The following is a 12240-nucleotide window of genomic DNA, read 5'->3' as shown; positions in this document are numbered from 1 at the left end:
TAAAACAAATGACCAACCACAATCCACTCTACCAAGACCAATATTACCAGATAGAAGGCAGAAATACTACCACACCGTGACCAGATCACATATTACCACCACATAGTGCCCAAATAATGCCACATACAAGGCACAAATACCGCCACACCATGACCAAAGCACATAATACCACCACATAGTGATCAAATGCTACCAGATACAAGGTATAAATACTGACACACCATGAGACCACATAGTACCACCACATAGTGACCGAATAATACCACATACAAGGGACAAATATCATCATGTCATGACCAAAGCACATAATGCCACCACATAGTGACAAATAATACTAAAATAATAAAAATGTAAAAAAGCTCTGTATATTGGGTCAGTGTACAGTTTATACAGTGATCACCAGTGACATTATACACAGGAGCTCTGTATATAGTGTACAGGTTATACAGTCATCACCAGTGACATTATACACAGAAGCTCTGCATATAGTGTCAGTGTACAGGTAATGCAATGATCACCATTGATATTACACACAGGAGCTCTGTATATAGTGTCAGTGTGCGTGTATAGGTAATACACATACTCACAAGTTCTTTATCTGCCGCAGACCGATATATCACATCTTCTATGCAGGACTTATCTCTGCAGAAAATAACATAGTTAGCTATAACTGGTCACTTCCAGAGCACAATCCACACTTTTCCCAAGACTTCTACACTGCATGAAATGACAAAAAAAGAAACATAGTGCCCCACTACACAGTAGCAGTGCTCCAGTGTCATTCTGTGCCTGCTCATCTCTGTCAGCAGACATATTTGTCTGATGGCAAAGATCTAGCAGAGCTGAAGACAGAAGACCTATGGATTACGTTGGAGTGAGGATTTTTCTTTATTAAAGATGGAGTCCCTAAATGTGTTTTATTTTTAATAAAAAAAAAATTTCTGTCTTTTTTTTTTTCTGTTTGCTAGAAATTCATGGTGGCTATGTCTAATTTGGGGTGACACCATGAATTTCGGGCTTAGTACCAGCTGATAATACAAAGCTGGCCTGGTACTAACCCTATTATTACCCAGGGTGCCACTTACCACCAGGGCCGCTGGAAGAGCCGGGTAAAGCACCTGGAAATTGTGCTATGATGAATGCACCATTTTCAGGGGTGGCTGCGGGCTGCGATTCTCAGCGTGGGGGGCCAAGAACGCTTGTGCCTTACCATGCTGCGAATCCCAGCCCCCAGCTGCCTTGTTTTATCTGGCTGGCGATCAACATATGGCGGGAGCCTACGCATTTTTTTTTTTTTTTAAAAAAAGCTAAATAAGTTTAAAACAAATATTCAGCTTCTCTGTCTTTTGATTGCCAGCCAAGGTAAAGCCAGGCAGCTGGTGGTGGCAGGCCGTAGCTGTCTGCATTATCTGCGGTGAGAATCAAAAATTCTGCGGAGCGCTACATCGTTTTTAAAAATTTCTTTTCACACTTCTAGATGTGACAGACCCAACAGCCAATCACAGATGCTGTCAAAGAGGATGGGCATCTGTGATTGACTGTTCGAGTAATGTACAATTAGCCCGTACATTCTAGTATGGTACTATGTATGGGCTGCTTTCAGGTTACTCAAGCAGCCAATCACAGACGCCCATTCTCTGTGTCAGCGTCTGTGATTAGCTGTTGGGACTGTCACACATATAGAAGTGTGAAAATAAATAAATAATAAAACAAAAATGACATAGCGCTCCGCAGAATTTTTGATTCTCAGCGCAGATAAAGCAGACAGCTACGGGCTGCCATCTCTAACTGCCTGGCTTTACCGTGGCTGCTGATCAAAAGTCAGGAAAGCCCAATGTTTTTTTAAATTATTTAAAAAAATAATTTAAAAAAAAAAAATGCGTGGGCTCCCGCCTTATTTTGATCGCCAGCCAGGTAAAACCAGGCATCTGGGGGCTGGGATTCTCAGCTTGGTAAGGCCCAAGCATTCTGGGCCCCCCACGCTGAAAACGGCAGCCCGCAGCCACCCCTGGAATTGGCGCATTCATCGTAGCGCAATTTCCAGGCGCTTTATCCGGCTCTTCCAACGGCCCTGGTGCCAGGTGGCACGCTGGGTAATTATGAGGTTAGTACCAGCTTTGTATTATCAGCTGGTACTAAGCCTGAAATTCATGGCATCATGCCAAATTAGACATGGCCACCATGAATTTCTAGTAAACAGAAAAAAAAAAACACAACACAGAGAAAATTTTTTATTAATAAAAATAAAACACATGTAGGGACTCCACCTTTAATAAAAAACAAAATGGGCAATGGGCATGCATGATGGTACCACCAGTGGCTGGCAGGACATGCTGGGCATGATAGCACCACAGAAGCTGGCAAGACATACAAGGCATGATTCATGCCTTGTATGTCTTGCCAGCCTCTGTGGTACTATCATGCCCACCTGGCATATCCTGCTAGCCAGCCACTGGTGGTAGTAGTACTAGTATGATAGTACCACACCACCACCAGTGGCTGGCAGGACATGCCAGATGGGCATGATAGTACCACAGAGGCTGGCAAGACATACTAGGCAGGCATGTTTTATGCCTAGTATGTCCTGCCAGCCTCCGTGGTACTATCATGCCCACCCAGCATGTCCTGCCAGCCACTGGTGGTAGTACATGCTGCTGGGCATAGTACCAGTAACCAGAGGCTGGCAGCAGGACATGCTGGGCAATGGGCATGATGATAATGGGCATGATGCTGCCGATATGATTAGCGAACCGGGGGGGCCCTCTGTTCTCTGTACAGGGGGCAGGGGGGTGGGGCTTGGGGGGTGTGGCCATCGGAACCTGGGGCCCACCGGGGGTTTTCCCGATCCTCCGGTGGGCCAGTCCGCTCCTGTTTAGAGCCATACTTCTTACCATCAACTCTGACTAGCTTCCCCACAGCATGTTGCTGCCACCACCATGTTTGAAGGTGGGGGTGTTTTCAGGGTGATGTACAGTGTCCGATTTCTGCCACACATAGCGTTTTGCATTTAGCCGAGAAGTTCTACTTTGGTCTTATCTGATCAGAGCACCTTCTTCCACATTATTATTATTATTTATTATTATAGCGCCATTTATTTCATGGGAAAAAGGGGGTATACATAGCAAAAGACTTACAATAATCTTAACAAAACGAGTCAGCGACTGGCACAGGAGGAGAGAGGACCCTGCCAGCGAGGGCTCACAATCTACAATATCTTCCACATGTGAGTTTGTCCCATACATGGCTTATTGCAAACTACAAAAGGGATGTCTTAAGGCTTGCATTCAAAAATGTCTTTCTTCTTGACACTCTTCCATGAAGGCCAGATTTGTGAAGTATACAACTAGTAGTTGCCCTGTGGACAGATTTTTCCCATCTAAGCTGTGGATCTTTGCAATTCCTCCAGAGTGACCATGGGCTTCTTGGATGCTCCTCTAATTAGTGCTCTCCTTGGAATGTCAGTTTAGCTGGATGGCCATGTCTTGGCAGATTTGCAGTTATGCCACACTCCATACATTTTTGGATGATGGATTGAACAGTGCTCCGTGAGATGTTCAGAGCTTTGGCTATTATTTTATATTATATTATTTTATAACCTAACCCTGCTTTACTCTTCTCCACAACTTTATCCATGATTTTTATGATGCTACTTGATCCCTAATGTTCTCAAACAAACCTCTGAAGCTTTCACAAAATAGCTATAGTTATTATTATTAGGTAATTTACTAATTCTGTGACTGCTGGAGGCAATCGGTCACTCGTGATTTTATTTGCAGATATCAGACTACAGGGGGATAAATACAAATACACATCAATATTTCCAGATTTTTATTTTTAAAATAATTAGAAAACCATGTATCATTTCCTTTACACTTCACAAATACTTGTTACTTTGTGTTGGTATATCACATAAAATCCCAATAAAATACATTTAAGTTTGTGGGTGTAACGTGAAAAAATGTGGAAAAGTTCACGGAGTACGAATACTTTTGCATGGCACTGTATATAGATTGTTTAACATTGTATTTTAGGTGACAGACTCCCTTTAACTAGATTCTTTAAAAAATAAATGTTCTAAGTGACCAGAACTTTCTCATACTAAACCTACACTTTACATAGTACAAGTTTCAACTTGCCACATGGTTATTACATTTTATAGACATATTGCAACAATATGACAATGTGTTCATCAGTTTCAGATAGTAATTACTCCAACTATCATATAGCGCTAAGTTAACCTATTAACATAAATGGCAAACAATACATTATTTGACAAATAGCCTTGGAGAAAAATATATAAAATATTAAAAGACAATTGTGTTAAAGTTTGTGGTAAGGTGTTCTAGATTTACGTTTCCTGTATTTTCAGCATAAAACTACGTCATAACTATACTACTTGATCTTTTTCAGGTTCATTAAAAAAAAGCTCTCAATACAACTTTGCTTTGGTTAAGACTTTCCTGGTTTTACAGCAGGAGCCTGAAGATGTGCGCAATTACTACTAAATAATATTGTGAAATTGTGTGAGAGCTTATTTCCAGAAATAGAGGTCTTAAAGGGAACCTGTCACCAGAAAAAAATGCTATTAACCTGCAGATATGGGGTTAATCTTCAAGTTAATAGCGTTACTAAACTGCCTGGCGCCCGCACTTGGCAGAAAACTATGGGGAGAAAATGAAATTTATACCCCCCACAGCGTTCGTTTTTCAGTCACTGGGGCGGCGCCGGTTCAGTCACCGCTCTAAGTAGACAGAGTGGTGGCTGTAACCGCACCCCCGGCCCCAATGGAGAGCGAGTGTCAGTCAGGGTTGCGGGCGCGGTACCAGCTACCGCTCTGTATAGTTAGAGCGATAAGTGCAGGCGCCGGGCAGGTTAATAACGCTATTAACCTGCAGATTAACCCCATATCTGCAGGTTAATAGCGTTTTTTTTTCTGTTAACAGGTTCCCTTTAACCGAAGAAAAGATTGTCTATATAAAATGTCAAACTTGGGTCTTATTATGTATCCATATTCACGTTACGTATTGAGTACTTAATTTTAGACTATAATTTTAGGTGTTGATTACTCAAAAAATAATGCAAATACTTAATAAAGTTTCAAACTTTTTATCCATTGGAAAGGCAGCCATTTTTTTCACTTTCATTTCTACAAGAATTTACACCAGAAAACAGATTTCAGTTTGAAGAGCATGGACATGCCAAAACTGTGCCAAATTTATTAAGAAATGTGCACCTCCTAATAAATATGGTGCATGTTGGGCCAGTTGGCTTTTTATTAAGACCGGTTTAGAAAATGTGGGTCTTGTTTTTTCATTATTTCAATCTACGAGCCGTAACTTGTTTATTCTTCAATAGACATAGCCCCAGGAGGGTTTGTTTTTTTGTGGTACAAGGTCTAGTTATACCAAAAATGTTCTTTTTTTTATTTTTTAGAAATTGTTATTAATATTTTGACAATAGGGGGAAGGGATTGAAATGTAATATTTTATTGGTGTTTTTTAGATTTTTACAACATTTTTCATTGTTTTTATATGTTTTATTAGTCCCGCTAGAGTACTTAAAGGGAATCAATTTTTTTGCTACCTCATCTGAGAGCGGCATGTAGAGAAAGAGTCCCTGAATCCAATGATGTATCACTTAGTTTACTGGGTGCAACGGTTCTGACACAATCAGAGTTTTTACATTTAGCAATGCAGCAGAGCTGAGAAAGCTAACCCCACGCACACCAGGGTCTCTTTGTACATAGTCTATAGACAGTGACCAGCTTATCACAGAAGAGGCGGAGTCAGACTTGGAAGCACACGCCAGCTAGCCACAGCAATGATAATTACCAGGTGATTAAACCTTCAGTCTAATTAAACAGCAGCACACATTTGGATATGTGACATATCATTGAATTTTGTGTTTTAACACCAACCTCCTGCTGTCCTCTAATTACATAGCAAGAACCTGCTGATAGATTCCCTTTAAAGAGGACCTGTCACAAGGCTAAAAGGTTCTAGATTTTCCCCTTATTTTATTATTATTATTATTATTATTATTTATTTTTAAAGCACCATTAAATTCAGGGTACTTAACTTATGATAAGGGCTTACATACATATAACATATATAAAACAAAGTAAACAAACTGACAGACTGGTACAGAGAGGAAGAGAGTACCCTGCCCTCAGGGGCTTAAAATCTACATGGTATAATGGGGAAGAAGACAGACAGTAGGTCTGGATTTTATCATGGTTGTCCTGAGGAAGAAGTATGTATACTTCGAAACGCGTTGACTAAATAAACCACTTACACTCCGATTGGCATCCCTCATCCTTCCTACATGGCAGCACAGAATTAACCCATTTGTTTCTTCATTACTGGCATTTTCCCTCGCGGATCTGCAGCAGCCTAAGCGTTATTAGTGGTTGTGTGCACAAAACCCAACCAGGTGAGCACTAACAAGTTATTTTCTCAATATTGTTACCCAGATAAGACCCTATTTTTGCGCTTTGTGTCTTTTCAGTTCTCTCTTCACTTGTATTGGTGGCTGACATGAAGCCCAGGTTAGTAATGGAAGGCCTCTATAAGACACCCTCCATTACTAACCCCGTAGTTACGTTTTCGCCACTTTTTCAATAAAAGACACGGCCAGAATAAAGTATGTTAATGAAATAAAAATACACACGGTTTTAATAATTTTTTTATTGCACGACTAGTCCCCGAATCCCTTGATCTTCTGTAAAAAAGATAAAAATAAAAAACAACCATATCCACCGTCGGCGATCCTGGTCACTTCTACAGCAGTGACATCAGCAATCACTGATGTCACTGCTGTAGAAGACAGCAATGTACACTGACAGGAGTGTAAAATCACTCCTGTCAGTGTACATGGCTCTGCTGCAGGAGTGAGGTCACTTGGGTTCATCAGCTGAAGATCAGCTGATCAGCCCTGGTGACCTCAGCATCAGTGGTACGTGGGAACATTCTTGAGAATGTTCCCAAGCAGCACCAATGCCGTGCCGTAAAGTGAGGTCAAGGAGCTCTCAGCTGATCTTCAAGTCTCTAATCTGAGCTGCTGTTAACCTGCGATTTCTGAGGCTGGTGACTCGGATAAACTTATCCTCAGAAGCAGAGGTGACTATTGGTCTTCCTTTCCTGGGGCGGTCCTCATGTGAGCCAGTTTCTTTGTAGCGCTTGATGGTTTTGCAACTGCACTTGGGGACACTTTCAAAGTTTGCCCAATTTTTAGGACTGACTGCCCTTCATTTCTTAAAGTAATGAAGGCCACTCGTTTTTCTTTACTTAGCTGCTTTTTTCTTGCCATAATACAAATTCTAACAGTCTATTCTGTAGGACTATCAGCTGTGTATCCACCAGACTTCTGCACAACACAACTGATGGTCCCAACCCCATTTATAAGGCAAGAAATCCCACTTATTAAATCTGACAGGGCACACCTGTGAAGTGAAAACCATTTCCGGTGACTACCTCTTGAAGCTCATCAAGAGAATGCCAAGAGTGTGCAAAGCAGTCATCAAAGCAAAAGGTGGCTACTTTGAAGAACCTAGAATATAAGACATATTTTCATTTGTTTCACACTTTTTTGTTAAGTATATAATTCCACATGTATTAATTCATAGCTTTGATGCCTTCAGTGTGAATGTACTATTTTCATAGTCATGAAAATACAGAAAAATCTTTAAATGAGAAGGTGTGTCCAAACTTTTGGTCTGTACTGTATATCAGCCGTACCCATCAGCACCTGCCTGCCTATATACCAGCCGTGTCTGCCAGCACCTGTCTGCCTGTGTATCAGCCGTGCCAGTCAGTATACCTTCCGTTCCTGTTCGCACCTGCCAGTATACCTGCCGTACCTGCCTGCACTCGCTGTGCCTGTCTGTATCCCAGCCGTCCCTGCCAACACCTGCTGTTGCAGCTTCCTTCCCCTTTTGAGGGTCAGCTGCCCTGCTACCGAGGTCTGTCTTGGAGTAGCACCTGGCGTCCATCCGGAACCAAGTCTAACCCCACCATCAAGGGCTCTGTTGAAGAGTCGGGTGTTCACTTAGCCACCCTCCAGACTCTCCTCGATTCACGGTATAGTGGTTCCACCACTCATCCCGTTACACATTTTGGTCAATGGTTGTTTTCATGAGCGTTTTTCCAGCATTTTTAAGGCTTACTGGAATTTTCTGGGTATTTTTTACTTAATAAGGAAGAAACCTTTTTTTCAAGCAAAAGCACTGACAAAATGCTGAAAAAGACACCTATGCGTATTTCGGGTGTCTTTGAGCCTTCCCATTTACTTGTATTGTAATTATGGAAAGTCTTCCAAGTGGAAAACCCCTGATGAATGGTCAGCTTACTTCTTTTAGCCACTTGGCATCTTTGGAAACCTGAAGCTATTAAAAGACACTCAAAAGACTGAGCATATGAACAGCAAGTCTTTTTACATATAAAGGCTTATAAAGTTATGATCATTCTTTTCAGCATTTAGTTCAGGAGGGTTTTGGAGTGGACCTGTGGCGCCCCTGTGAGGCAATCATAGCATTCACACACCTCCACCCTACCACCTCATACCACCAGAGGGAGCCTGGATAGGGATATATAAACTGGAGGGTGGAGTTAGGCAGGCAGTCTGTTGAGAGGAGCTCCCGCAGAAGCAAGCCTGCAGTGGAGCTCAGTCAGTTCAGTCCAGACTCAGAGAGCTCGAGTTAGTGAGCCTAGGGCGTGCCAACGCCAAAAGAGCGGTGAAGAGTAGCGAGGCCTACTGCCCGTGTGAAGCCTAGTGAGGGCCCCGAGCGTGGCCGAAGGCGAGTGGAAAGAGAGTAACATAGGGGGCAGAGGAGCTTTACCCGCTCACCCCAGGAACATATACCGGACACTGGGTCCGCGTCTGCAGGGATTCCTTACACCCAGCAGAAACAACCGGAACCCCTGGCGAACTATATGTCCCAGGAACACCAAAAGCTGATTACGTACCAGGGTCAGGAGTTACGGAGGCCCCAGAGAACAGGGAGTCTGATCTCCAAACAGAAGGCCCTACCACCAGGTCAGCAGGTGCAAGACAGAGACCAAGTTAGGCCTAGCTCCAGGCAGGTCAGAAACTTATCAAGGAAAGGCAAGGAACAGGAGGCCCTGCACCCGCTCACTGGGGAGAGTCCTGATATTCACCCTTCACCCTAAAGTGCCCTGGATCGTGCCTGAAACACCACCAGTAAAGGTACTGAACTGAACTGTTGTGTGTGTGTGCCTATTCTTCCTCTGACCTGGCTGGGTCACCTCTGTCCTGCATTCTACACTTACGCTGCCCTGAGGCCCCGCTCCACCTGTGGGGAGCCGCACCAACTAAGCTGCCTAAACACCGGCCTCAGCGGTCTGTCGCAGCGCTGGTGATCCTCACCAGACACCACAGGTGGCGTCACGAACATTTCCCTATCCCAATAACTTTTCCCCCTTCTTTTAAGAGTGACCCCAGGTACGGGCCCGGGAGCTGACCACCGCGACATCCCCCAAAACCAGGCAACAACAAGGCCCGGGCGCCGAGTCGTCCCCATCCCCTGGGCGCGTCAGACCCACCTAAAAAGACTGTTGTGTGCACATACCCTATGGAAGATGATCCTGTAGTCTTTTTTTTAATTGTCAGTAAACATAAGAGAATTGGTTAAATAGCAAATCAGTTAAATCGTTGAATCATTCTCTTCTACACGTCACAGTAATCACTGATCGGTAATCACTGATCATCTTCATCACTTGCCAAAGAAGATGACTAATGTAGTCTTACTGTTCTACAGTCAAATTGGTTCAGAGACTAAAACAATTGAACTCAACTAATTTTTTGGTGCTGAAAACGAATTTGATGCTAAAATTTGCTGATTGGCCCTAATTTTCAAAGTCCGTAGGAGGTTGTAATTACTTATGACACCTTTCATGCAGGCTTATAAAAAAAATTGCATCTTTATTATTTCATCATTATTATTGCATTGTTAGTAGCAAGTCTGTTACATCATTTATTTAGTCTATTGAGCCTTCAGTATTCTATCATCTTAGGGTTACCCAATCAAAAAACGCCAACTTAGCTCCTATAAATGAATCCTAATTACAGTTGCATCACCTACTTTTATAAATGCTCTCTGTGTAAGGCATACAGTTTTAGGATTTCTTAGCTTAGTTTCTTAGCATATTGACATGTTTCTATATGTTTTTTCAGATTGGCCTCATTTTTGAAATAACAAAGCGTTTTTTTTTTGCTACATGTGCGGAGAAGTCACTTTTGTGTCACAAAGGCAAAAGTTGACTACCATCATAAGGAAAGCCTACAACCTGTATTTTGGCTGCAGAATAGGAGATCAGGACAAGAGTTGGGCTCCACACATATGCTGCAATAGATATGCAACACATTTTACCCAGTGATTGTATGGGAAGAGGCAATCTATGTCTTTTGTTGTCCCAATGATCTGGAGAGAGCCAACTGATCACTCTACCATTTGCTATTTTTGCATAGAGCCTCTAATTAGGAAAGGAGTTTCAAGGAAGAAGACGTGGACTTTTCATTATCCAAACATTTCATCTGCAATACGACCATTACCACATACAGAAGAACTGCCAGTTCCAAAAGCACCAGAAACATTTTCAGTTGAGTCAAGTGAGGAAGAAGAGGGCGCTTGGTGTCATGAAGCATCTTCATCTCATGACTCAGACTTTCTGTCAACAACCTGAACTGAACCACACCTTATAACACAAAGTGAACTGATAGATCTTGTTAGAGATTTGGATCTGGCCAAGAGCATTCACATTAGTGGTAACTAATTTTTTGGGAAACTGAAGAGCAGATAACTATGAAGAGTTGGTGGAAATCTCCTCATAACTTGTAAGGAACTTGGCTGTAACACGTCCTTAAAGATTTATTTCTTATATTCGCATCTAGATTTTTTTTCCACCAAACTGCGGAGTAGTGAGTGACGAGGACGGTGAAAGATTTCTCCAAGATATTGAGGCTAAGGAGAAAAGATATCAAGGAACATGGAATCCATCAATGCTTGACAGGGGTGGATTAAGAGTAGCTAGGCCCTGGGCAGTTTAGAAGGCGTGCCCCCCCCCCCCGATACCTGATGTATCACGTGACATGTCACATGATCCCCTTTGATAAATCATGTGATAGATCATGTGAGCAACACACAGGTGCTTTGATGCATATCTGTAGATGGAAAAAGATAGAAAGATGCGCGCAAATTTTTCCCTTGTGTGCATAACATAGCACTAAACAAAATAGAGCAGGAGTGGGATATAAATTTTCCCAAGGGGCCACATGAGAGACCATGACTGTTGTGGAAGCCGCACTAATAGGCTGAAATAAATTCTGCACAATACAAAGTCCCACATAGCTCCCCAGATACGGTAAGAAGTCCCACATAGCTCCCTAGATACGGTACGAAGCCCCACATAGCTCCCTAGATACGGTACGAAGCCCCACATAGCTCCCTAGATACGGTACGGAGCCCCACATGGCTCCCTAGATACAGTACAAAGCCCCAGTACGTGGCAGTACGGAACTCCCGGGCTACAGTACGGGGCGGCAAGGAGCTCCCGGGCTACAGTACGGGGTGGCACGGAGCTCCCGGGCTACAGTACGAGGCGGCACGGAGCTCCCGGGCTACAGTACGGGGTGGCTCGGAGCTCCCGGGCTACAGTATGGGGCGGCACAGAGCTTCCGGGCTACAGTATGGGGTGGCACAGAGCTCCCGGGCTACAGTACAGGGCGGCAAGGAGCTCCCGGGCTACAGTACAGGGTGGCAAGGAGCTTCCGGGCTACAGTACGGGGCGGCACAGAGCTCCCGGGCTACAGTACGGGGGCGGCTCGGAACTCCCGGGCTACAGTATGGGGCGGCAAGGAGCTCCCGGGCTACAGTACGGGGTGGCACAGAGCTCCCGGGCTACAGTATGGGGGCGGCACGGAGCTCCCGGGCTATGGTACGGGGCCGGCTACAGTATGGGTACGCACGGAGCTCCCGGGGTACAGTATGGGGTCGCACATAGTTGCCAGGGTACAATACACACACGCAGTCACACATGCAGGCAGACACAAGCAGGCACGCGCACACAAAATCATGCACATGCAGTCAAACACGTAGTCATGTATATACAAGCAGACTTGCACATATACGGGTAGCAGAAATGTACACACAGACACATATACAGACATATACAAAGACACATACAGGCCTAAACATATTTGAAGATATGCAGAAAAATACATATA

At 43.6% G+C, this 12240-nt stretch overlaps 1 protein-coding gene across 5 annotated transcripts in view; it reads right to left on the bottom strand.

Annotated features, from left to right (window-relative positions):
* SLC45A3 (solute carrier family 45 member 3) overlaps positions 1–12240 on the bottom strand; it is a 79697-nt gene that overhangs the window by 16800 nt on the left and 50657 nt on the right. The window contains exon 2 of one of the 5 annotated variants that reach the window (XM_073666956.1): positions 588–642. The exons of the other annotated variants lie outside the window; for them this stretch is intronic. The gene's annotated coding sequence lies outside the window, so the exon portion shown is untranslated. The remainder of the gene's footprint in view (positions 1–587; positions 643–12240) is intronic. 5 annotated transcript variants of the gene reach the window in all.

The sequence above is a fragment of the Phyllobates terribilis genome, unplaced genomic scaffold (genome assembly GCF_046119375.1).
Source record: "Phyllobates terribilis strain yellow unplaced genomic scaffold, ASM4611937v1 Scaffold_2__4_contigs__length_985480577, whole genome shotgun sequence".
Classification (NCBI taxonomy): domain Eukaryota; kingdom Metazoa; phylum Chordata; class Amphibia; order Anura; family Dendrobatidae; genus Phyllobates; species Phyllobates terribilis.
The sequence above is the reverse complement of the archived record's forward strand: the minus strand, read 5'-3'. Positions and strand labels throughout refer to the sequence as shown.